At 33.1% G+C, this 26343-nt stretch overlaps 1 protein-coding gene and 1 long non-coding RNA gene across 2 annotated transcripts in view; both read left to right on the forward strand.

The window, feature by feature from the left end:
• LOC127709717 (uncharacterized) overlaps positions 1-26343 on the forward strand; it is a 167310-nt gene that overhangs the window by 20907 nt on the left and 120060 nt on the right. The window lies entirely within an intron of this gene.
• Positions 22946-24802, forward strand: LOC127709771 (uncharacterized). The gene is made up of 2 exons (XR_007985754.1): positions 22946-23257; positions 24597-24802. It is a non-coding gene; the product is annotated as an uncharacterized LOC127709771 (long non-coding RNA).

A 26343-nucleotide genomic window follows, 5' to 3' on the forward strand; every position in this document is an offset into this window, starting at 1 on the left:
TTAGTTTTATACACTTACTTTTCTATGTTTTAGTTAATTTAATGTTTTAATTTACTACAGAATGGAACATCGTTCTCAAAGACGCCGTAGGAAAAATTATAGGTGGCGCTGTTTGTGGGCGTAAACATTTTACATACGGGTACTTTTTTTGTCGACAAATTGACCTCTATCTGTCAGATTCAGGCGTTTGCCGTTCAACTGGTATAATTGACCACTTTATAGTAAAAACAAAACATTTCACAGTGTTATTAATAATGCTAATGAACATTTTTGAATATGAAGCCATCTATAAAAATCCATGAGAAGCTTCTGTACCTCAGTCATTGCTTTCTTTGGGCAGTAAGATTCAGTCTGAACCCAACATTCAGGATCATTTATAGTCTCAGTAGAAATTAACAATAGCACACCTTCTGATGTATAGTTGTACAAAGAAACAATCCAACCGTCACATGAAAAATCATGAACTTCAAGTGTGTGCTTATTTGGGAATCATGACCATCTGTAAGACTAGAAAACGTGATCTAATAGACAATTTCTTCAAACTTGAACTATCTGTTTCCTACGACAGAGTGTTAGAAGCTCCTACTTCGATCACCAATAATGCTTGTCGTCTTTTTATCCAGGAAGGTATTTCTTGCCCTTACCCATCAACTCCAAAATGTATTCACTTCGTCTGCTGTAGACAACATTGACCTTAATACAAGCAATACATCATCAAAAGATTCATTTAATGGCACCGGTATATCTTTATTCCAACATATTTCGAATGATGTTCAATCTGAAGCTATTTTGAAATGCCCGTCAAAGTCTCCTTTTTACCAGAGAGTTGTTCGAACCTTCCACCAGCTGTATTGAGATTCTGCGAACCAGATATCCCATTTGTGGAAGGAGAACTATCAATTGATATGTCTATATTCCCAATGGCATTAAAAGGGGAAGTCAAATTTCTCAAATATGTACCGGAAAATTCAAGAATTAAGGCTGAAGTTGGGCTAACATTTCATGGTCCGCCTACCATGCTTCATCGTTGCCAGATGGGAATAAACTACTAGCAATGTCTCCCCTATATACCTCTGCTTCATAAGCAAGCTTAATCTGTTGCAATGATACGACATTCATTGAACTTATTCGTAGTGCTGTAAGAAAGCTAAATCCAGGTTGTTGCTTTTGACCAACCACTTTTCACAGTAATAAAACTAATACAATGGAAATGGCTTCGTATGTATAATGAGGAAAACTTTGTAATGATGTTTTGCGACTTACACATGAAATGGCTGTGTTCAAAGCCGTTGGTAGTTGGCTTGACGATAGTGGATTGAATAGAGTTTTAGTAAATGCCCAGCAACACCACCCGGTACAGCAGATTCATTCCTGAAGGCGTCTGATGTTACAAAAACACGTACAGCACACCAAGTTACAGCATGTACACTGTACCTCTTATTGTCAAACGCTTATCGCCAATACACAGATTGTTTGAATGATGATGAGGTAATCCTAGAATTCGAAAAGTGGAGTTTAGAAAGATGAAAAGAATCTCCTTGTGTTTAATACATGAGGCTAACGCCTTGTCGATCGAACAACGTCTGTCTTTTATAAAATCAATAGGAACAAGTTATCACTTTTTCAAACACCACCTACTGCAAAGGAAACTTCTACGATAAATCACAAGCTACTGTATTTGAAAAGCAATTGTTCTTTATTTTCAAGACTGCATATTGCTTATCAATACAAAGATGGAAATATCGCTTAGTCAAAATGGTACGATCCGTCTAGGAACAAAAGCTGACAATCTCAAAATGTCTAGATGATTTGTCGCCTCCAACAGATGTTTAAACTGTAGTGTCTTCTATTAATCTTGGTGGATCTACAGTTGTTAATATGCTTAAGCCAACCAATGATAAAACTTTTAATGAATACGCTTCTAAAGTGTTTATACCTTAAACTGAATATTAACAAGAGGCTCTCAAGAGCCTGAATCGCTCACCTGTATTTCAGAGAAGATTTTTAAATGTTAGCAAACTTGATGAACAAATTGTGTAAAATTGTCTTTAAAAAAGGGCAATAACTCCTTAAGGGGTCAATTGACAATTTTGGTCATATTAACTTTTTTGTAGATCTTACTTTACTGAACATTATTGCTGCTTACAGTTTATGTATATCTATAATTATATTCAAAATAATAACAAAAAACTGCAAAATTTTGTTAAAACTACCAATTTGGTGGCAGTAACCAAACAATGGGTTGTTCGATTTGTCTGATAATTTCAGGGCCGATAGATCTTGACCAATTAAACAATTTTACCCCATGTCACATTTGCCCTAAAAGATTTAGTTTTTGAGATATAAGCCAAACACTGCATTTGACCATTATGTTCTATTTTTAGCCATGGCGGCCATGTTTGTTGATGGAAACAAACTTCGGATACAATTTATAAACAAGATACCCTAAAGAACATTTAGTTAAAGTTTAAAGGTAATTGGCCCAATAGTTTCAGAGGAGAAGATTTTTAAATGTTAGCAAACTTGATGAACAAATTGTGTAAAATTGTCTTTAAAGGGCAATAACTCCTTAAAGGGTCAATTGACAATTATGGTCATATTAACTTTTTTGTAGATCTTACTTTGCTGAACATTATTGCTGCTTACAGTTTATATATATCTATAATAATATTCAAAATAATAACAAAAAACTGCAAAATTTTGTTAAAACTACCAATTCGGTGGCAGCAACCCAACAATGGGTTGTTCGATTCGTCTGAAAATTTCAGGGATAATAGATCTTGACCAATTAAACAATTTTACCCCATGTCACATTTGCTCTAAAAGATTTACTTTTTGAGATATAAGCCAAAAACTGCATTTGACCCTTATGTTCTATTTTTAGCCATTGCGGCCATGTTTGTCGATGGATACAAACTTCGGATACAATTTATAAACAAGATACCCTAAGGAACATTTAGTTAAAGTTTAAAGGTAATTAACCCAGTAGTTTCAGAGGAGAAGATTTTTAAATGTTAGCAAACTTGATGAACAAATTGTGTAAAATTGTCTTTAAAGGGCAATAACTCCTTAAAGGGTCAATTGACAATTATGGTCATATTAACTTTTTTGTAGATCTTACTTTGCTGAACATTATTGCTGCTTACAGTTTATATATATCTATAATAATATTCAAAATAATAACAAAAAACTGCAAAATTTTGTTAAAACTACCAATTCGGTGGCAGTAACCAAACAATGGGTTGTTCGATTTGTCTGATAATTTCAGGGCCGATAGATCTTGACCAATTAAACAATTTTACCCCATGTCACATTTGCCCTAAAAGATTTAGTTTTTGAGATATAAGCCAAACACTGCATTTGACCATTATGTTCTATTTTTAGCCATGGCGGCCATGTTTGTTGATGGAAACAAACTTCGGATACAATTTATAAACAAGATACCCTAAAGAACATTTAGTTAAAGTTTAAAGGTAATTGGCCCAATAGTTTCAGAGGAGAAGATTTTTAAATGTTAGCAAACTTGATGAACAAATTGTGTAAAATTGTCTTTAAAGGGCAATAACTCCTTAAAGGGTCAATTGACAATTATGGTCATATTAACTTTTTTGTAGATCTTACTTTGCTGAACATTATTGCTGCTTACAGTTTATATATATCTATAATAATATTCAAAATAATAACAAAAAACTGCAAAATTTTGTTAAAACTACCAATTCGGTGGCAGCAACCCAACAATGGGTTGTTCGATTCGTCTGAAAATTTCAGGGATAATAGATCTTGACCAATTAAACAATTTTACCCCATGTCACATTTGCTCTAAAAGATTTACTTTTTGAGATATAAGCCAAAAACTGCATTTGACCCTTATGTTCTATTTTTAGCCATTGCGGCCATGTTTGTCGATGGATACAAACTTCGGATACAATTTATAAACAAGATACCCTAAGGAACATTTAGTTAAAGTTTAAAGGTAATTAACCCAGTAGTTTCAGAGGAGAAGATTTTTAAATGTTAGCAAACTTGATGAACAAATTGTGTAAAATTGTCTTTAAAGGGCAATAACTCCTTAAAGGGTCAATTGACAATTATGGTCATATTAACTTTTTTGTAGATCTTACTTTGCTGAACATTATTGCTGCTTACAGTTTATATATATCTATAATAATATTCAAAATAATAACAAAAAACTGCAAAATTTTGTTAAAACTACCAATTCGGTGGCAGCAACCCAACAATGGGTTGTTCGATTAGTCTGAAAATTTCAGGGATAATAGATCTTGACCAATTAAACAATTTTACCCCATGTCACATTTGCTCTAAAAGATTTACTTTTTGAGATATAAGCCAAAAACTGCATTTGACCCTTATGTTCTATTTTTAGCCATTGCGGCCATGTTTGTCGATGGATACAAACTTCGGATAAAATTTATAAACAAGATACCCTAAGGAACATTTAGTTAAAGTTTAAAGGTAATTGGCCCAGTAGTTTCAGAGGAGAAGATTTTTAAATGTTAGCAAACTTGATGAACAAATTGTGTAAAATTGTCTTTAAAGGGCAATAACTCCTTAAGGGGTCAATTGCCAATTATGGTCATATTAACTTTTTTGTAGATCTAACTTTGCTGAACATTATTGCTGCTTACAGTCTATATATATCTATAATAATATTCAAAATAATAACAAAAAACTGCAAAATTTTGTTAAAACTACCAATTCGGTGGCAGCAACCAAACAATGGGTTGTTCGATTCGTCTGAAAATTTCAGGGACAATAGATCTTGACCAATTAAACAATTTTACCCCATGTCAGATTTGCTCTAAAGGCTTTAGTTTTTGAGATATAAGCCAAAAACTGCATTTGACCCCTATGTTCTATTTTTAGCCATGGCGGCCATGTTTGGCGATGGATCAAAACTTTGGATACAATTTATAAACTAGATACCCTAAGGAACATTTAGTTAAAGTTTGAAGGTAATTGGCCCAGTAGTTTCAGAGGAGAAGATTTTTTAAATAGTTTACGACGACAGACAACGACGACAGACGACGACAGACGACGACGACAGACGACGACAGACGACGACGACAGACGACGACGACAGACAACGACAGACGACGACGACAGACGACGGACGACGACGACAGACGACGGACGACGACGGACGCCAAGTGATGGCATAAGCTCACATGGGGCCCTTCGGGCCCGGTGAGCTAAAAAGGTGGACAAAAAATTGACATTGTGTTTGACACGTACGTTGACAATAGCTTAAAAACGTCCACTCGTGTAAAACGTGGTACAGGTATTCGAAGCTTAAGGCGAGTTCAAGACGAATCGAATGTTCCAGGAAACTGGCAAGGATTCTTTGCGTCAAGATGATATTAAAGTTGAGGTCTCTCATTTTCTCGCTCATAAGATAATCAAAACTGGCATAGAAAATGAGATCGTAGTAGCTGATAAGGACAACGCCATTGGAAATATTGCAAAATACATCTATGAATTATTGAGCTCATGTTCACATGAGCAGACAGATACCAGAATGCTGTTGAATGCCTTAGATGCTACCTAGAAAGGTCACAACAGAAAATAGTTCTGAACAGTTGATACAAATGGTGTGGTATTGTCTTTGACTTGTTTCAACAGACTGCAGATTGAACAGTTGTGGATAGGTTTTGGCACTGGAAAAACTTCCGATATTTTTCAGTTCATCGAGTATGCCTTGCTTCTAGGACATTGAAATCGAAAGTCTTACTTCTGTTTCATGCCTTTAACGGTTGTGACACAGTACCAGCTACTAGTATTTCTGGGAAGGGTAAGAAATCAGTTTTAACACGTGGAATGTTTATGAGGAATTGTCAGAAGCATTTGTGATTATTGAAAATCCAAATGAAGTGGAAATATTAAAAGTAATAAAAGTTATAGAACGGTATGTTGTGCTTCTGTATGATGGGTTTACTTCATTTAATACAGTGAATTAATAAGAAAACGTTTATGCACACAGAAGACAAAAACAATTGGCAATATTCTTCGAAACGAGCTGCACTACTACAACATACGAAACGTGTAGCTTACTTAGGTATTGTTATTTTAAAAAAATTATTTAGTCGCAAATCCAGATATGCCGTCACCAGATTTATTTGGTTGACAAAAAATTGATGGTACGTGGGTACCATTTTGGATCCTGGCTTGCAGAAGCTACAATATCATGTCAAGTGCTCATCCACGCAAGGATGTTGAGGGGCATGTAAATGCTTGAAAGGAGCATTGAAAGACCAGCATTACGTAACTGCTCACCGGACTGTTAGAGAGAAACTGATTGAAACTGTGCTAAATTTTGATTATCCTGCAATTGGATCTTATTTGATTTATCAATAACTTGAATATGTTCTATGAAGTTCTTATGCCAAATAGTTACTTATGAGGCGCCATTTTCATGTTCGCTCCCATTTTGAAAAAAAGAAATACTTGTCTTTTATCTTTGTTGGGTTTTACATATTTTTCATTGGTAATAAATTGAAAGATTTTCTTAATTCATGTAAATATTAACTATATCTGTGTTAATTTACACCTTTTCAGAGACTCCATTTTGAAGTGTATCGGCCATTTTTATTTCATAGTTTATAACACCTCTTACAAAAAAAAATAATATGTTGTTTTGCATTTGTATCCAAATAAATGTTTCATTATTTTTTCATCAATTAATACCACATAATTACAAAAAAACGTAAAATTTTGACATTTTAGACGCGCCATTTTGAAAATAAAATTATTATAATCTATGTCCCCTGGTATAATTACTGAATTTTAGGCAAGTGTCTGTATCACATGATCAGTTTCACAAATGTGTTAACTTTATATACCACATTGATAGTGTAAATATATCAACACTGTCAAACTCTGACATTTTTGACGATGCCAATTTGAATATGGACGCCATTTTGAGTAATGATGTATCTATGAAATTGACAAAAATACTTATTGGCATATCTTAAATGTATTTCCTTAAATTTGTGATATCTACTGAACTTTTGAATATTGGTAGACTTCATCAAATGTATGGTGTTATATTCCCAGTACATTATGGCGGCCATCTTTAATTTGGCGGCCATATTGGATTTTTTTCATGGCTCCATATCTGAATTTTGTTAACACCCCTTAATCTTTCACTATGCCAAGTTTCATGCTTTTACCATAACGTGATCAATTATTCTTATATCCGCTGGACTAATGATACATTCTGTATAGGTAGTGATTTACATTGACATTTCCGGTTGTTACAGAGCTATATGCATGTTACCTATAGATGATAAAATGCCGCCCTATGAGGTCTTACGTATAGAGGTTCACGTTAATAATGGTGCTCAACACTTATTTTTTTAATCAAGTTATTTTTCTCTCCTGTAAACAGCCAAACTCTTATTATAACACTTGATTATTGGTGTTCCCAAGATTATTTCTTCGTTTTTAAACTAATTAAATATAAAAATCATTTTGGTTTTAATAACTTCTTCTTAAGATTTATAAATTTAAACATTATTTATCATTCTTATGACATCGGATTTATCCATCCTACATGTATATGAAATAATGATTGAGTTAAGCCATTTCAATTGATATGTATAGATTATTACATTGCATTTTTCATATCAGACCCTTTATCGACCCTAGGTCATGATATCAGCCTCTTGGCTCGAGGGATGATATCATAAACGAGGACCGATAAAGGGTCTGATTTGAAAAATGACATGTAATTATCTTTTTATCATATACTTCAGCAGAAGAAATACAGACAAGAACTATTAATTAAAATTTTGTCTTTCTATGAATTTTTAGATAATAATTTACAGACAACCAAATACAAATTTCTTAACTTTAATTGTTTTTATTGATATTACAAGCATTTTATTTATCTTGTCACAACAATTATCATGTTCTTAGTTTGAAATTTGCTCCTCAACCATTTTGTGAAAAGTCTTAAATCACTTGCGGTTTTCCGCACTGTGTTGTCGTTTTCGAACAAATTTCCGGAAATGCACGAAGTTGCATGTGATAAACGTCACGGAAATTAACGGAAAGGCATGTGATAACATTCCGGAAGCAGTCAATAAAGGTTCCTTTATCAGCCCGCTGAGGAAATTCTTAGGAATCTGGTCAATAAACCTAGTAATCCTTTCATAGCCTTTTTATATTTTTAAATGTTATTGAACAGTTAAATTTTAGTAATATTTTATACAAACAAGTATATGATAATTTATATTATTACACCTTACATATATTTCAAACAATTCTATTGGGTAAAACGTTATCACGTGACATGGCATAATTCAGTTAGTTTTCATTCAGTTGCAAGGAAGAACGAATAACCCTAAAAATTTACAACAGCGTTGAATAACCCTATTATTCACCGGCGAATAACCTTTTTAGTATGTAGATTTGTACTCATGAAAATGACGTCACAGAAATAAATAAACAAAATGGCAACGTTCAAGTTACAGGAAGCCCATTGATGAGCTCATTGATCGAGAGAAGAGGAAATAAGGCTTTTAACGTGCATCTTGTGCCGATGATATCTCTAATAACGGTCCTTTTCAGGGCCATCAATATTTTACAAAAAGAATCTACCTTTGTTGTACCTACATACGAGAATTCTAAGACACAAATTACATGTATTTTTGAACGTCAACTTGTGTTTGTTACTGACTCAAGGGTAAGTGCTTTTACAATGATTCAAAATGCCCTTCCACTGTTAGTTCGGTATAATAAAACAATTGTGGCCCCTTAGAAGCGATGAATATCTAAAATTGTCAACCCTTAAAAGTTATTTCACTTCGGGCTGCGCCCTCAGTGAAATAACCTTCTCGTGTTGACAATTTTGGATATTCACCTTTTCAACGGGCCATAATTGTATAGTGTGTCTTTCTATGTTGTGATGTTACACTATTGTTTCAGATAAGGGTGAAGGTTTGGTACCATTAAAACGTTTAAACCCGCTGCAATTGTTTGCACCTGTCTTAAGTCAGGAATCTGATGTTCAGTAGTTGTCGTTTGTTGATGTGGTTCATAAGTGTTTCTCGTTTTTCGTTTTTTATATAGATTATACCGTTGGTTTTCCCGTTTGAATGGTTTTACACTAGTAATTTTTGGGGCCCTTTATAGTTTGCTGTTCGGTGTGAGCCAAGGCTCCGTGTTGAAGACCGTACTTTGACCTATAATGGTTTACTTTTATAAATTTTGACTTGGATGGAGAGTTGTCTCATTGGCACTCATACCACATCTTCTTATATGTATCAAAATCATTATTTGGTAAACAACGGACCTAACCCTAAATATAATTTAATATTCCACGACGATCTATTTGTAGTTGCCACCTCCTTTAATATGTATTTTAACTTTGTGTATTAAACTCGACCTTCTATCTTATGGTCCATTCGAATTGACAGTCACACCTGACACGTGTGCCCTAGAGGCCCGGCTAATTTTCGATCTGTTTATTACCTTATACCTTGTTACAAGCCTTCCACGAGTATTGCCAGAGAATAATACACACATCGAATATACCTAGTCCATGCAAGCGTAGAGAGTAAAAGGTCAATAAGCGTACACCTATATATTGTCTTTACAGTTTAAGTTTTTTACTTTCCTTTAGATATTTAAAAAATATAAAAGATTTAATTTTTGTGCTGTAAACAAAAGTAAAGTGAAACGGAAACATTAAATATCGACAATTATATCTCATGAATGTAAAAAGTAGCGTCTGACAGTTCATTTTATTTCTAATAGCCTGGGATCCTGGCTCACTGCTCGACAGTAAACGGTTCGACAATAGACGAAGTATTATATTCGGTCAGGATGCCATGCTAATATTCTTACTAACGGATGGTAATTAGTTATCAAAATTAATCATCGGCGCGCTTATAATTATGTTAAAATAAGATTAAAGACCAAGGACCTGTTTATCGAAACTGTCCTGAGATCGGTCCTAAGAATTTCTTAGGACAGATTTAAGGATAAAGTTAGGCCCGACTTAAGAGATGTCTCAGCATGCACATCGAAGCTATCTTAGGATTATCTTAGCTAGGATGTCCTAACCTTAGACTCTAAATGATTGTACTTTAAAGGGGCACTAGCTACGAGATATATAAAAAATTCAAAATATGATTGTTTTTGTTCAATCATTAATGAAAGTGAAATAGTGAAATAATAAATCGCTTTTAGCAGCCAGTCTGCTTTAATTTTGTCAAAATAAGCTAAGAAACATTGATGATGAATTTTTCACTTGTAAGTGAATAATTCGACCCCATTGAATCCGTATTCATGTGAACTTCAATTTAACCCCTTAGCTAGAAATGGATAAAGCATGAATCGTGCGTGTTAAATTATTTAAGGGAAAAGAATGTAAACATTGAAAGTGAAACAAAGGTAAATCTTTTGATTGACTGATTCGATCCACAAAAAATCATTCGTATACAGGTAAAAACGATGACTAACATATATTTTTAATCTTTGAAATGAAATTAAACAGACATAGAAAAATCCAATTGCTCGATTTCGATATCTATTTATATCTATATTTATGTTTATGTTTATGTTTATATCGCTTATATGGTCATCGGAGGTCGTCAGAGGTCAACTCGATAGTTAATTAGATGGCGTCTAGACTAAAATACACACGAAACGAAGCTACATATAATTGAGCCCATGTCCTGTAAATTGTTTATTTTAGACTTTTTATAATTTGGATAAATGTTTTACATTGTTATAAATCAAATATGAGAATTTGATTCAACTTCCGATGATCGGTGAACACGAATTTGACAGCTAGTGCCCTTTTAAATACAGACATGCAATACCAGGCCCAGTTCCACAAAGCTGTCTGAGGACATATCTTCGTCACAGCTATAAGTATATATAGAGACCACTGTGGATAGTAAACTTGGAATTGATAGTAAATAGCAAGTACAAGTTATTTGTAGTATATTTATGTTCCTTTAATACAGAAAAACGCAAAAATAATTGAAATTAATAGAAAACAAGAATTAAACGGATTCTTGAAAAAAGGGGGAGGGCCAAAAAATATTTTCCTGTCCCCAAGTCAAGTACATATGGTTTTAGCTAGGAGTTTGAGGGCTTAAGTCTCTTTACCCGAGATGGAAATCAACATTATTTGGGGCAACAGTAGAGGACCAAGGACGTATATTACTAGCTATACATATGCCCAAGTCCTTCAAGGATCTTTGAGGGCCTTATGAATGCTACAAATGTAGGCAGTTGTTGCATGATGTGATGTTTAAATATGAAGATAAGAACAAGGGTCCGGAAATCTAGTTCACAATTTCACTTCACCTTAGTTATTTTCAGGGGACATTCCTGATCAACAAAAGTTAAACCAGGAATCACAGCATGAAGGAACGACTATTTAACTTCAAAAGGAACGGGATGGTGTTGTGTTTTCTTCCAAAAAAAAAAAATTCTGATCCCCAATTTAATGCAAAACAATATTGTGGCCAGGAGGTGAAAAAAAATTATTCTGAATCCAGATTTTCCCCATAACTTATAGTGATAACTCTTGAAAAATAATTTGATCGATAGCATTAAAAAACTCAAAAAATCTTAATCAGACAATAAAACCATGATACCCTCCCTACCTTTGAAGTTAAAAAGTTTCTCTCTTGATTTGATTTGATTTGATTTTTTTGGTGTTTTAACGCCACTTTTAAGCACCGCTTTTGGGCTATTTCGTGGCGCCCAGTTTTTATTGGTGGAGGAAGCCGGAGTGCCCGGAGAAAACCACCGACCTTCGATAGGAAAACTGACAATCCTAGTCAATTAAGATTGGAGTCGAGTGCACCCGCACGAGCGGGGTTCGAACTCACAACCTCAGTGTTGACTGGCTAGTAATTACAGTAGTAACTACTTAGACCACCCGGCCACCGATGCCCCTTGCTCTCTTGATGAAATTGTAACAACTATGTCACGATTAAATCGATATTTGGATTTCATTTTTTTAAACTTGGAACGATTCAGTAAAATGGCAGTATATTTAAATTCATCAAGAATAGATTACGTTTACTTTCGATTTTTAAACGAAATGAATTCAGGAAGTGACAAGAGGATAACAAATTTAGAAAGATTTTGAAAGAATCCAGATTCAAATACAGATTGGTGTTTAACAAAAAGGCGGGAAATTATAAATTTTTAAATTAAGTTGCTCAGTAAGAAATATATTTGTGTCTCTCATTTAATTCTATACTAAATGATTTCGTATTTTACGTTTTAGTGTCTATTAATTTTTTAAGAATACGTTCCCGCATGCGTAGAACATGATAAAGAAAGCACCTGTTTGACTCGTGAAATTTTTTTTAAACGCTTTAAAGTTTCATCTTTGTGATCGAAACTGTCGAAAGCTTCTGATGAAAAATTATATAAAATGTGACGCAAATACAAGGGACCAGATAATATGATATAATGGCACAAAGGACATGAAATATAGAAGTGGACTATTTTAAAATAAATAATTCAACATTTTATAATTACATCTTTAAAAACTACGATTTTATTTAATGTTTTATCGACACGTGCCACATTCAATATTGATTGCCACCTGTGTAATCGATTGAAATTCATGATCATTCAACAAGGAACAGTTAATTACGCACGTGTCAACATAGTTTGAGCATGTATATGTATGGAACGCCATGACTATCTTCTGATGTTGATTGTTTAATATGTTCGGTGCTTTATGCATTATGTTCAGTAGTATTTATATTATGTTCAGTAGTTTTGACATTATGTTCAGTAGTTTTGACATTATGTTCAGTAGTTTTTACATTATATTCGGTGCTTTGATTATTATGTTCAGTAGTTTCATTATTATATGCAGTGGTATTTAAATTATGTTCGGTACTTCTGACGTTATATTCAGTGCATTTTTCATTATGTTTAGTACTTTCGACATTATGTTCAGTAGATTCAATATTGTTTGCAGTACATTATGTATTACCTTCAGTGGTCCCGGTTTCTTTATATTCGGTGGATTATTCATTATGTTCAGTAAAAGCATCAGTATTATACTCGGTTCAATGAACTATATGTTCAGTGGTTGTATCATTATGATGATGCAGTAAAAGTCGGGAAATCAATACCCGGAATTGTCGAAAAAAAACGAACGCGGATATTTTTGACGGACGTTTTCTTCATGGACAAATGAATTCTGTCCTAAGATACATTTGTGTACATGTACCTTTCAACTAGCTACAATCATTTCTCAGTTGATAAGCTACAAATTGTCGCATAGACACCTATGTGTCATGTAAAAAGCGTTTAGTTTCTGGGCACCTAGTTCCAGAGACCAGAAAATAATTTCAACAATTAGGTCTGGTGCAGGAAACATTAGTCATACACTTTTAAAGCCCTGGAGCACCTTCAGCTCTATTATCATAACACGTGGCCACATAGCCAAACTAATTGATATTACAAAAAGCAATATCACCAGTCTATAGACTGTCACCATTCCTAAAAAAAATGCACTATCAAAATTACTACATGTATATATGTGCCATCGTCTAAGCAAATTTTATTTTTATTTGTCATCAACCGTACTAAAATATGTTAAGATTAATTTCATTTCGACTTAGCTGCCGGTTTTTAGTTTGTTTGATACGGCGGGCTTTTTTTTCGCTCAGAGGGATATAAGATAAAAATGTCTAATATGACCGTAAAATATTAAATAATAAAACGTTTCATTCTAGCATGTCGGTCTTGTTCAAGGAAAGGTTCCATTTTTATAAATGCACGATATAGCGGGTGATACATCAGGATTGTTTGGGGGTTGGGCTACCGTTTTGTTCTAAGATTTGGCCAAAACACAGCGGAAAATAACAGCATGGAACACTCTTTCTTTATATAAGTTTCTTGATCGGAACCACATCCCCGTTTTTCGAAAATATTTGGATCCGCCCGGGCCTGCTTGAGATATCTGGAGACAGCTCTTTCAATTGGTACTCAACACTCCCCTTCATACTAGTATATCCTTTCTTGGATTGATGACTATTTATATAAATCTCGTAGGGTTTTCATTTCTAACAAAACTTCAAATGGTTAATTATACGTCTAAAAATAAAGAGGTTGTAGGGAAGTTGAATAAATCGACAGTGAACGACCGGATAAATGCATAGCTGCCTATCCCATTTATACTTCCAGTGTAACCCTAAACATACATTTTTCTTTGCCTTAGGGGCCCGCTGTCCTATTCACAAAAAATCGTTATGGTAAAAATAGTCGAATGTTATATGACGTCATAAAAGATCTAAGTATTGTGACGTCGTAACTTACGACTGCTTTACACTTACGATTTTTTGTGAAAATGCGTAAATTGCGATTCCATTAGAAATGAGACCTATTCGAAATGCTGTCTAGTTTCTTACAATTCTCCAAGGTTGCTTTATCAATACATTTCCTATTGATTGATTGATAAAACTAGTTTATCGCTCAGTAACCGTGGATTAAATATAACTTTGTTGTTTGGGCCTTCCAGAGCTCACTTCAAGGTGTGTTTTCGTTTATCGAAGACCTTTAGGGTGATCTCTGAAAATTTACTATTTTGTATTTATGTTATATGCTGGGGCATTTGACCTTGTTACGTTTCACCATATCCGTTCTTTTTCTATTATGTATATATATTCAGCCCATATGGGCCCGACACGGGCCTCGTAGAAAACATCCTAAATAAAGTACCCATATTTGTTTGAGTTAAAATAAATGTACATGTAAATTATGCTTCAAAAAGCTGTTTTAAGTGTACGCTGTCTCGGCAATGCCATGATGAAGTATGCTTAAATCATTGCCACGATTAAGAATGACCAAATCATTGCCACGATGAAGCAGACCTGGGGTCAATTACAAGCCGAAGTAAATAATTACATTTCAATTACATTGATTTTTAAATGTAATTAATTAATCACAATTACATTGATTTTCAAATGTAATTAATTACATTACAATTAAATTGCCAATGTAATTAATTATATTTCAATTATTTTTATCCAAAGACATGTAAGAGCTATATCATTTAGAACAAAATCAAGAAAATGACAACAGGCTAGAATAGAATGAAACTTATATATACATATATACCGGTACGTTCACTTTTTAACAATAAAACATTTAAACAAGATTTGTTTAAAATAAAAAGTTTTCATATTTCTAACGTTATTGTTACATTTAATCATCATTCGACTTTCAATTCTGATTATTTGTTTGCATTTCGTTTTTTTAGAGGAAAACAATGTATAAAGATTTATATATATATATATATATATAATGCCTAGAAAATGAACCTAACGATGTTAGAGTAGATCTGATTCTTTACTTCCTCACCGAGCCAGACTGGAACCTGCACTTTATTTCTCACTTCTACGAGAACACCGCCTAGCATTGCAAGAAAATTTCAAGTTTCTACTAAAAATAATAATTTATATTTTAAATGTTTTCTTATGTACCTCATTTGAAATTTGAAGTAACCTTAAAGCTTCCATTTATTACAGAAGAGTAATGGTAGCATTTTTAATACTTAATGTTATTGATTTCCCGACTTTTACTACATCATCATAATGATACAAGTTAACCACTGAACACATAGTTCATTGAACCGAGTATAATACTGATGCTGTTACAGAACATAATGAATAATCCACCGAATATAAAGAAACCGGGACCACTGAAGGTAACACATAATGTACTGCAAATAATATTGAATCTACTGAACATAATGTCGAAAGTACTGAACATAATGAAAAATGCACTGAATATAACGTCAGAAGTACCGAACATAATTTAAATACCACTGCATATAATAATGAAACTACTGAACATAATAACCAAAGCACCGAATATAATGTAAAAACTACTGAACATAATGTCAAAACTACTGAACATAATGTCAAAACTACTGAACATAATATAAATACTACTGAACATAATGCATAAAGCACCGAACATATTAAACAATCAACATCAGAAGACAGTCATGGCGTTCCATATATATGTTATTTCAGCATGTTCTAGTTGGGGTTTTTTCACGTGTTTTGTATTTGGTTTATAAAATAAAATTATCGTGCATGTCATATATGCCGCTCAAGTTTATATGACCGCTCAAGTCAGTTGCTGTATGACCCATAACATTTAAAATATTTCCATATTCAATCTAAATATTTGAGAATTTATTTCAATTTTGAATCGAATTAGATATGTTATATATGTGGAGCAGGATCTGCTTACCCTTCCGCAGCACATGAGAGCACACCTTGTTTTTCGTGGGGTTCGTGTTGCTTAGTCTTTATTTTTCTATGTTGTGCTTTGTGTACTATAGTCTATTGTTTGTCTGTTTGTCTTTTTCTTTTTTTTAGCCATGGCGTTGTCTGAGTATAATAGTCCCAGATAAGATTCATTGAACACGATGATTTGGAATTTGTACTTTATCGTGTGTCACGTTCTCAATGCACTAAGAAAGACTTAGTCCTTTGCGGCATTTCTACAAACTGCTATGCGGAGTCGTTCTTTTTTTTAAAAGATATTTAGTCAAACAAAATAATTTTTGGTAAAAATAAGTTCCTGTAAAAAATGACGGTCTTGTAATCGTTTCACTTGTCACATCTTAACTGACACTCTGTTATTTACAACAAAAGATTATAAAGATCACCTGTGGTTGGTGTAGAGGTAAATTCAAGCTAATGCCACATTCAAGATGTTTTTTCTAACGGTTCATTCAAAAAGAGGGTCTGGATGGGGTTTACTGAATAGAGAAATTTAAGTAAAAAGTGCCGAATAAAGGCAAATAAATAATGAATACAGAAAACTCGAAAAAAAAAAATAACGAATAGAGAATGATGAAGTGTTAATATATAAAGAATAAAGAAAAAGACTGAAAAAAAATAGAATACAGTGTTGAATGACCCCCATACAGACTCTCATAAAATTGACACAAATTTCTTACATCTATTTAATTTTCACACCTAACAGTTTCTGGGTATATACACATGGTGGTAACCGTTCACCTGCAATACTTAAGTAGGTTTGGAAATTTTAATCTGGTAATTGAGATTAAATATAGACAGAGACATATATGTATATATGTCTCTGATATAGATAAAAATATGAAGATGTTAAAAAAATATTTAAACCTTTTTCACGGACTTTTTCCCAACGTGTACAACTGGATGATATTTTCTAACATATTTGTGACTTTTATCCTACTAATTTCAAATATGTGTGGCTTTTCCCGCATCATACATGTAAATCATGTATAGACAATTTTTTTTCCGTTTAAAAGAAATATTTCTACTCTGATAAACGTTTTCGCATTGAAAACTCGCATTATTACATGGTTGGGAAATATCGGATTGTTGAAATTTATTATTTCTATAGAATTTGTAAAGATAAACAATTAGAAGATGCACCCTAGATACTGACTTCGATATTTATCTTGACTTGTCAAGAAATCCCCTTTCAAGATATCTAAGTTTTTTCGGAATTGTTTCATGTTGATAAATTTACTTTATGCGTTGTTCATTTTTACGATTATGAAGACAAAAAAATAAAAAAACCCTTTCAATGCATTTTTATACAGTTTCTTTTATGATCTTGGCCTTTTATATATATCTTGCATGAAGACATACTTCTCGTATTACACTGCACGCACGGAGTGTGATACAAAAATGTTTTACAAAAAAAAATTTGACTATTAGAAAATACCCAAATATGATGAATGACAGAAACTGAGAGGAAAACGGAGATAAGTTCTTATTTCAGAATTTATTTAAATTCCTTCAGGACTTGTAATACTGGGCCCGTGTGCATAAAGCTACTTAAGTTAACTTTAAATGTTTGTTCCGAACGGGCGGATTTTTGTACATGTCATACGATAAATTAGTACTACAAATGGAAATCTTAACTTTAAGTGGTTTTATGCATATCAGCCCTGGACAAGGACAATTTTGATAAGAAATAAAATTTTACTATATGAGATTTGACCATATGAAAATCGTATTTTGATAAGTACAGCAACAAATACATGTACAGATAAGAACGGGTCGTCGATACAAAACCAAATCTTGCTTCATGAAAATTACTTCTTCGAATTTTATTTCCCTTTTCAAACTCGTTTGAGGAATTTATTACTGGACAAGAACGAGTTAATTTTAAATGGGGGAATAAATCTTACTTAATGAAATTTGAAATTAGATCGTACGTTTTTTTTTTCACAAATAGGCTATCGCTAAAAAGATAAAAGCTTTAAAAAATAATTATTTCAGAATTCCACTCGTAAAAGAAATGTTTTACTGGACAAGAATGAGTTTTAATGGCGCAGCATTTTTTTAAAATAAAATTTGCTTATGTAAGCTGTCTATTAATAATGTTCAACTCTATCAGGAGTTTTAAGCAATTTAGGCGGAAAAAAATGTCTTACATGCGAAGCCTAATTTGATATTCTATTTCACGAAAATAGTGATTCTTTTTGTAGATTTAGAACCGTACGGTGACCTATAGTTGTTACCTTCTGTGTCATTTTGGTCTCTTGTGGAGAGTTGTCTCATTGGCAATCATACCACATCTTTTTTTTTTATTTAGCAAAAGTTAATCGTGCATGTCTTATAACACATGTTAGAAGCAGGGATCCAAAATAGGATCGGGAAAAAACAGGCAAGTGAAATATCATAATTTCAAACATTTAAAGTGCCTTTGTTTGATTATCTCCGGTTATATCGATAATCTGACGGTATTAGAGTACAAATCCAGACTTTGCCTACATCAGCTTCATCTGAACTTTGGTGGATATTAATAGTGTTATAGTTGTCTCATTGTCAATCGAACCGCATCTCCTTATTTTTATTCAGTCTAAAACTGGAAAATTTTAGCTGCGATAGGCATTTATTTTAAAAAAACCCACAATAAAGCATTTACTTAAAGAGACCGTTATAGCCTGTTAACTCATTTTCGTTTTTTTTTTTTTGGGGGGGGGGGGGGGGGGGGGCATTCATATACCGTTGAAAAAAGGGGTAGTTTTAGGGTGTTTATAGCTTACCGTAAGGTTTTAATCATGGTTCAACTTATTCTAGTGACTTTTATCCTTGCCAAAAATCAATCTAATCCAAACGGTCGTAACTTTTCAGCAAGGTTTACTGTCGAGCGGGAAAAGTCAAGAGATGACAATATTTCTATACTCAAGTCAACCCTTTGGTTTCGAATGAAAAAAGGATAATGGTGAGACAACAACCCAACGACACAGACAATCCATTCATTTTTTTAATCTCTATCAGTGGAAATCATAACAGGTACATGAAATAAAAATCAGTACAAGAAATTTCACTATATATTAACGGTAGAGTAGATGATGAACGTGGATCTTTGTTTTTGATCATTAATGCCACTTGCTTAGCGGAGGAACAGCAAGTACACATTTTGACGTCTTTGGATTGACTAGGCCGGGGTTTGAACCCACGACCTCCAGCACTAAAAACACTACCACGAGAAATCCGAAGCAGTCAGAAAAATTGAATATCATACCAACAAACTAAAGTGCAATAAATCATCCAATCTCAAAGAACTCTCCCTTTTACTTAAGCCAGCAAAAAGTATTTAACCAATTGATATCATTGAAAACTTCACTTGAATATCGATGGTCGACTTCAGAGTAGATTTCATGTACGAACGCTTTATTGTGGAACGCCACAGCTGTGTTATGTGGAACTCTTATATTACGTTATGTTGTTTTATTATTACTTGATGATATATTGTCTTTACATAATGATGTTTTGATATATATAGATTATAACATGGCATTTTTCATATCAGACCCCTTATCAGCCCTAGGTCATGATATCAGCCCGAGAGCCGAAAGGCTCGAGGGATGATTTTGACCATGGGCTGATAAGGAGTATGATATGAAAAATGACATGTTATGTTCTTTTATCATATACTTCAGCAGAAGCCATACAGACATGAAAACTTTTTTAAAACTTTATAAAATTCATTTATTGTATTATTTGTTTTGCGTTTTTTAATAATATATTTTCCTGTTTCCTAATATTCCTTCTGTTATTCTACTTGGCTATCTTTTTCACTGAAATGTTCCACTGAGGTTTATTTTCCGGAATTTGCAGAATGACGTCGAAATACTTTGCGATTACGTTAAAGAAAGGCATGCGATAATAACCGGAATCAGTTGATATAAACCGGAAACAGTTGATATATACCGGAAGCAGTTGATAACAAAAGTCATATCACACGGCTAAGACAATTCTTCAAATTTATTGAATAAAAATATGTATAAATTAGTTTTATCAAGGGGTACAATTATACCATTATTTTCTACAAGTATATGATAAAACTCAATATGGCATAGTCATTACTTAATCCTTAATGATATTTCGATATTTCACGATATGGTTTCGTATTGACTTGATATAGTTTTATCATTACTTGGAATGGTTTTGTCATTAATCAATGTGGCTTTGTCATAAGTCGATTTGGTTTCACCATTATTTAATGTGGTTGTTTCATTAGGCAATGTGGTTTTAACATTACTTGATGGGTATGTGACTTAACGTACTGTAGTTGTTTCATTACACGATGTGGTTTTGTTGTTTCGTAATGATGATTTGCCAATTCTTTATATGGTTTTAACATTACGTAATGATGTTTTAAAATTTGACGATTTGACACTACATGATGAGTTTGTTTCAGTATTTGATGTGGTCCTTTCATTCTTTGATGTGGTTATCACATTACGTGGTGGAGGTAAAACCACGTGACCATTTCGGAAAAACTAGTTCTATTTTTAAACAGATTTCACTATGTCGTTTGTTTAATGTCCTTTGAATGAGTTTCGCCATCCATTGAGTTCAAGTTCAAATTAAAGTTCGACTTGTTGTTCAGAGTTATTCGGTATGAAAAAGGAGAACGGCAGACAAAAATAAGAAAAAAGTACTAAACAATGTACAGTCTTTCGGCCATACGGGGGATATCCCTAAACAATTTGGTCCTGCCGTTTTTCTTTCTTTCTTAGTTCTCAAATGGAAGCAGTATATATAATAATTCGTGAAAAATTCCACGGAATTCTCGTCTTGCCTAATATTGCTGCTGTCAGTGTAAAAGCGTAATGTTGACTGTACATTTATTTGTACATTTATCGGTAAATACAAAATTAAAAAAAGAAATGTTTTTCTGTAGATGCTTTATCTTGATCTTGAAGAATAACTCCTATACAAGTTTTATACTAATCCATTGAGTTTTTCAAATTTATCATACCAAAACAGTCTAATTCGGTAATATTTAATGCAAAAAAAAACCTATATAGAAATAAGAAAATGTGGTATGATTGCCAATGAGACAACTCTCAACCAAATATTTACCACATGACGTAGAAGTTTGAAACAACTATATTTGACTGTATAGTCTTCAACAATGAGCAAAACCCATACCACATAGTATGCTATGAAAGGTCCCGAAATGAAAAATGTAAAAACAATTTAAATGAGAAACCTGACAATCTAAATGATGAAGACGCCGACGCCACTAACCACAACGAAATATAGGTTTGTTGTGTCTCACTGCCGCTACATAAATGTCCCAGGTTCAACACAAAGATCAAAAGACTTGTACTTTATTGTCGGCAATGAGACACTTTAAATCAACTCACACTAAAGTTACAGGGAAATGGGGGGATCGGAATAAGCGACAAACATCAATTCTATAAAATATGATTTTTTTTTTTTTTTTTTAGCGTGTATAATTATTTGAACATATACGAATATCAATCTGTTATTAATATAAATTGCATACTCTGATATATATCGCACTAATTGAAACAACAAACTTTTTGGAATATCTGTTTCACAATTGACGACGGATATGTTCCAGTTTTCGTACCACAACCCCGTCCTCTTTTCCTCGAACGGGAACTACCAAATAAAACCAAATCACTGGGATTAAAATTTCACGAATAACACGACGGCTACCACACGTTGAGCAGAATCTGCTTAACCTTCTGGAGCACGCGAGATCATCACCAATGGAGTTATATTACCATGTAATACCGATCTATTGATTTAAGCCTATTGGAACTTTTTTTTACATTTTCTTATGTTGTGCTGTTACATTACAGTCCGAGTTTAGGTTAGGGTTTAGCGCTCACATACATGTTAAACTCCGCCACGTGCACTTTCTGTATGTGCCTGCCCAAGCCACTTGAAGAACCTGTGGTTCAATGGTTGTCATTGTTTCATGTGTGTCAAATTTGTTTTTCGTAGATTGTTTTGTTATAAATTTGAATTGTTTCACATTTTCACGTGGTGGCCTTTTTAGCCTTTTTTTCCTATACGGTGCGTTGAAGGCTGTACGGTTGCCTATGATTGCTTACATCCATTACTGTGACATTCAAACTTTAGTGGATAGTAATCTCATTGGCAATCATTACACATCCAACTTTATTTCAATTTCTATGTTGTGTTTTGTATACTGTAACATTGTTTATGTTTTGTACAAATACCCCTCAGCCCTCTCTTCGGAAGCCCGAGCAAAAGCCCTTGATCTTCGATAGAAAAATTTAAATACCGTGACGAACTCATATTAGATAACTCCAATTTTAACTCGAAATCTTAATCTAAACGAAACTCATATTCGACTCTAACTCAAACTCTACCCCAGAAGGCTCCTCAAATTCAAAGTTGAAGTCGAATTCATTATTGTAACTCGAACGCTACCTTCGACTCAATCTTGAAATTGAACCCAAAACTCGAACTTTTATTCTAATAATGGCTTGAATTATAACTTAAATCGAAAACTTAACTCAAAGTTTAATTCGAAACTTTAATTTAAACTCTAACTCGATGGATGGCCACACTCATCCAAAGCACATAAAACATAGAAATCTATGATCTAAAAATAGAACTAGTTTTTCCGAAATGGTCACGTGGTTTTACCTCCACCACGTAATGTGATAACCACATCAAAGAATGAAAGGACCACATCAAATACTGAAACAAGCACATCATGTAGTGTAAAATCGTCAAATTTTGAAACATCATTACGTTATGTTAAAGCTATATAAAGAATTGGCAAATCATCATTACGAAATAACAAAACTACATCATGTAATGAAACAAATACATTACGTTAAGTCACATACAAATCACACTGTGTATCATCGCCACCGGAAATTGGGTACTAATGAAGCGGAGAGAAATGGAAAAAAAAAGTAAACAAGGTAAGAATTCATTCAATTTAAAGCATTTCTACTGATTTGACGAGGGTACCGCTTAAGAAATGATTTTCTGATATATATTTCTTTAATTTATTAGGCCGATAAGTACATAATTAAGACAATATTTTGTGTTATACTCCAAAGTTTGCCACTTAGTACCTGAAAATTTCGAGGTCGATTACCTCTGTCGCCCCATTGGCAAGATATGCAACTGTTTTTCATTATTTTTCCAGACACGTTTTTAGATTATGATAGTGTGACATCATATTGACTGAAATCTGTTGTCATAAAAGATGTTTTTAAAGAATATGGACCAAAACATTGTTTGTTTATTGTACGGCGAATTGCAGGACGTTGTACGGCGAATTGCAAAATAACAACTTTTGTCTGTACGGCGTCTTGCAATATATTGTAATTTAAAGATGAAATTAATCACTGTTTAGATAATATCAAGTGACGAAATTTTGGCTGTATCTAAGCTTTACCGGCTTACAAATATACAAAATAAACTACTTATCAAATATTATAAAATATATGCCGTTAATTTCGTTCAGAAGTCGTCGTTGCGTACCTCTATTTGACTTTGTGGTTTTAAAGACAAAAAGTTTTTTTTCAACCATATTATCCTAAATTCATTCATATATTGTTATAATACTAACGACTGTTGTCTTATTTGTTGTCAGGGTGAAATTTTGAAAGTTCAATAAAAAAACCGACCATTCATCTTTTGAACAGTAACAAAAGTGGAACAGTGGAGATGTTGTATGATTGCAAATAAGATAACTATCCACCAGGGTCAAATAAAGTGTATGTAAGCAATTATATGCTATCGTTTGGCCTTCAACAACGAAAAGTCGTACCTTACAGTCGACTATAAAAAGCCCCGACATGAAAATTGTGGAAGGATTCAACAAGAAAACTAACGGCCTAACTCATAACAAAACAATTTACGAAAAATAACAAATATGATAGAGATGAACAAACGACAACCACCAAACTACAGGCTCATGGCTTCGGACAGACACATAAAGAATGTGCTGGGTTAAATAGATATAGGAAGATGTGGTATGAGTGCCAATGAGACAACTCTCCATCCAAGTCACAATTTATAAAAGTAAACCATTATAGGTCAAGGTACGGTCTTCAACATTGTTTATTTTTTAAATTTCTGAAATAAATAGTTTGTTAAAAGAAGAGTGAAGAAAATACTTTGTTTTCATTGAAAATTAGAAGAAATAAATCATGAATTGTGTTTCGAATTAATTTTCTTGTTTCTTATTGAAAATAAGATTGTATTTTTTTTTTTAGTTTAAGTAAATTCAATCAATTTTTTTATTTACAGGGAAAAAATAATAAAAGACTGTTGCTAAGGCTGTTTGGCCTAAACTTAAATGAGTAGATGGAGACACAACCAGGAGGGGTAGTGAAAAGGAGTGTATTCGTCCGAATTTTCATTGTTACAGTAGTACATTTTCATGATTACTATGTATAATATTTCTCAGTAAATTTTAATGTGATATTGTGCCAATTAAAATTATATAATTAATACTAGTAAGACTTGCATTTGCCTTAAAAGATATAGCAGTACGTGATTATTTGTTTTCAAACACACCTTCTCTGTTTTGAAACTTATAAAGGTATGGATCTCGGCCTATCTGTTTGGTTGAATATAAATGTGAATTCATAGAGTTTCAAAATCAACAGTAAGCCCTATTTTTGTGTGTGTGTAAATAATCTAATCTTTAGATAGATGCTTAAATTAAAATCATTTTTCTTAATAAGAAGAAAAAAGTGCAACTTAAGCACGCCTGAATGTAAAAAGGTGTACCCGACTTATTCGTTCACGATAAGAATTTACCGATTTCGGTATTTTAACAAAACTGTTTACGAGGGCAAATAAATAAATGAACGCTATCAAATCAACATTTAAATTTACGTGGATTTTTCCAAAAGAATTTATGAGTATGCACCATCAGGATTCAAAAATATTTCAACCTGTCCTTATTAGATGTTATTTCATTATAATTCTTTAAACTTACAAGTCGAAGATGCTAGCTTTTGTGAATTGTATTAATAAGTATATAATATTAAGATGACAACCAAAAAAACTTCATACAAGGTAATCTCTATTCTCAAGTAGAAAGTTTATATAAATAGTTTATGCCGTAACCACAGCCGGATTCTTCTTTCATTCTTTCCAAAAATGATTAATCTAAGGTTAATATTTTTTTTAAATTTAAACAGTGTTAGCCACCGAGCTTGTTTATTTCTTACTATATAGAGATGAAGTTTTTTTTTTTTAAATTAACGTTCTTTATTCTAATATATTGGCTGTATCTGCCTTTTACAAATAAGACAATAACATTAATTGAAAAAGGAGACGTGGAATGGTTTTCACTGAGAGGACTTTCAAACAAAGTCCAAATGAAATAGATTTGACCAACTATTGGTTACTATACACTTCACAATGAACAAAACCCATACCGTATCAAAATTGCCTGATTTATGACAAAATCATAAACAAATATGTCAGGCAGCAACTTACGACAGCCGCTATATTGCATGTTCCTGACCAGGGACAGACACATATATATTGAGGCGGGCTTAAACATGTTTGTGAGCACTCAAACCTCCCTTAACATGGTGCCGTGGTGTAGCAATACAACATTTTTTTTTGCAGAGAATGATAATTCATTTATTTTTCATTTTATCTGAAAGTTGAAAGAGAATTCATTCACTTAATGGTTCTAAATATTCAATGCGGAAAAATTCTCCTGCCATAACCTCCTTCCTTCCCTCCACCTACAACCCATCCCCGAAATGTTCATCACTTATATGCAAATGCTGACTAATGTTATATGGTTAAAACATTTGGTTGAGGCAATCTAAAGTTTGAGAACAGAAACGACAGCTTTAGCCTTTTTTCATTTATAAAAGGGCATAACTCAAGAACGGTAACAGTGACGCTACCCAATTTATAACTTGATTTGTGTTTTGTGGTGATAAGCATTTCGTGTAAGTTTTAAAACATTTGGTTAAGGCATACTAAAGTTAGAAAACGGAAACCAATTATTGGGACTTTCTGGATG

This window comes from Mytilus californianus, unplaced genomic scaffold (genome assembly GCF_021869535.1).
Source record: "Mytilus californianus isolate M0D057914Y unplaced genomic scaffold, xbMytCali1.0.p SCAF_7, whole genome shotgun sequence".
NCBI lineage: Eukaryota > Metazoa > Mollusca > Bivalvia > Mytilida > Mytilidae > Mytilus > Mytilus californianus.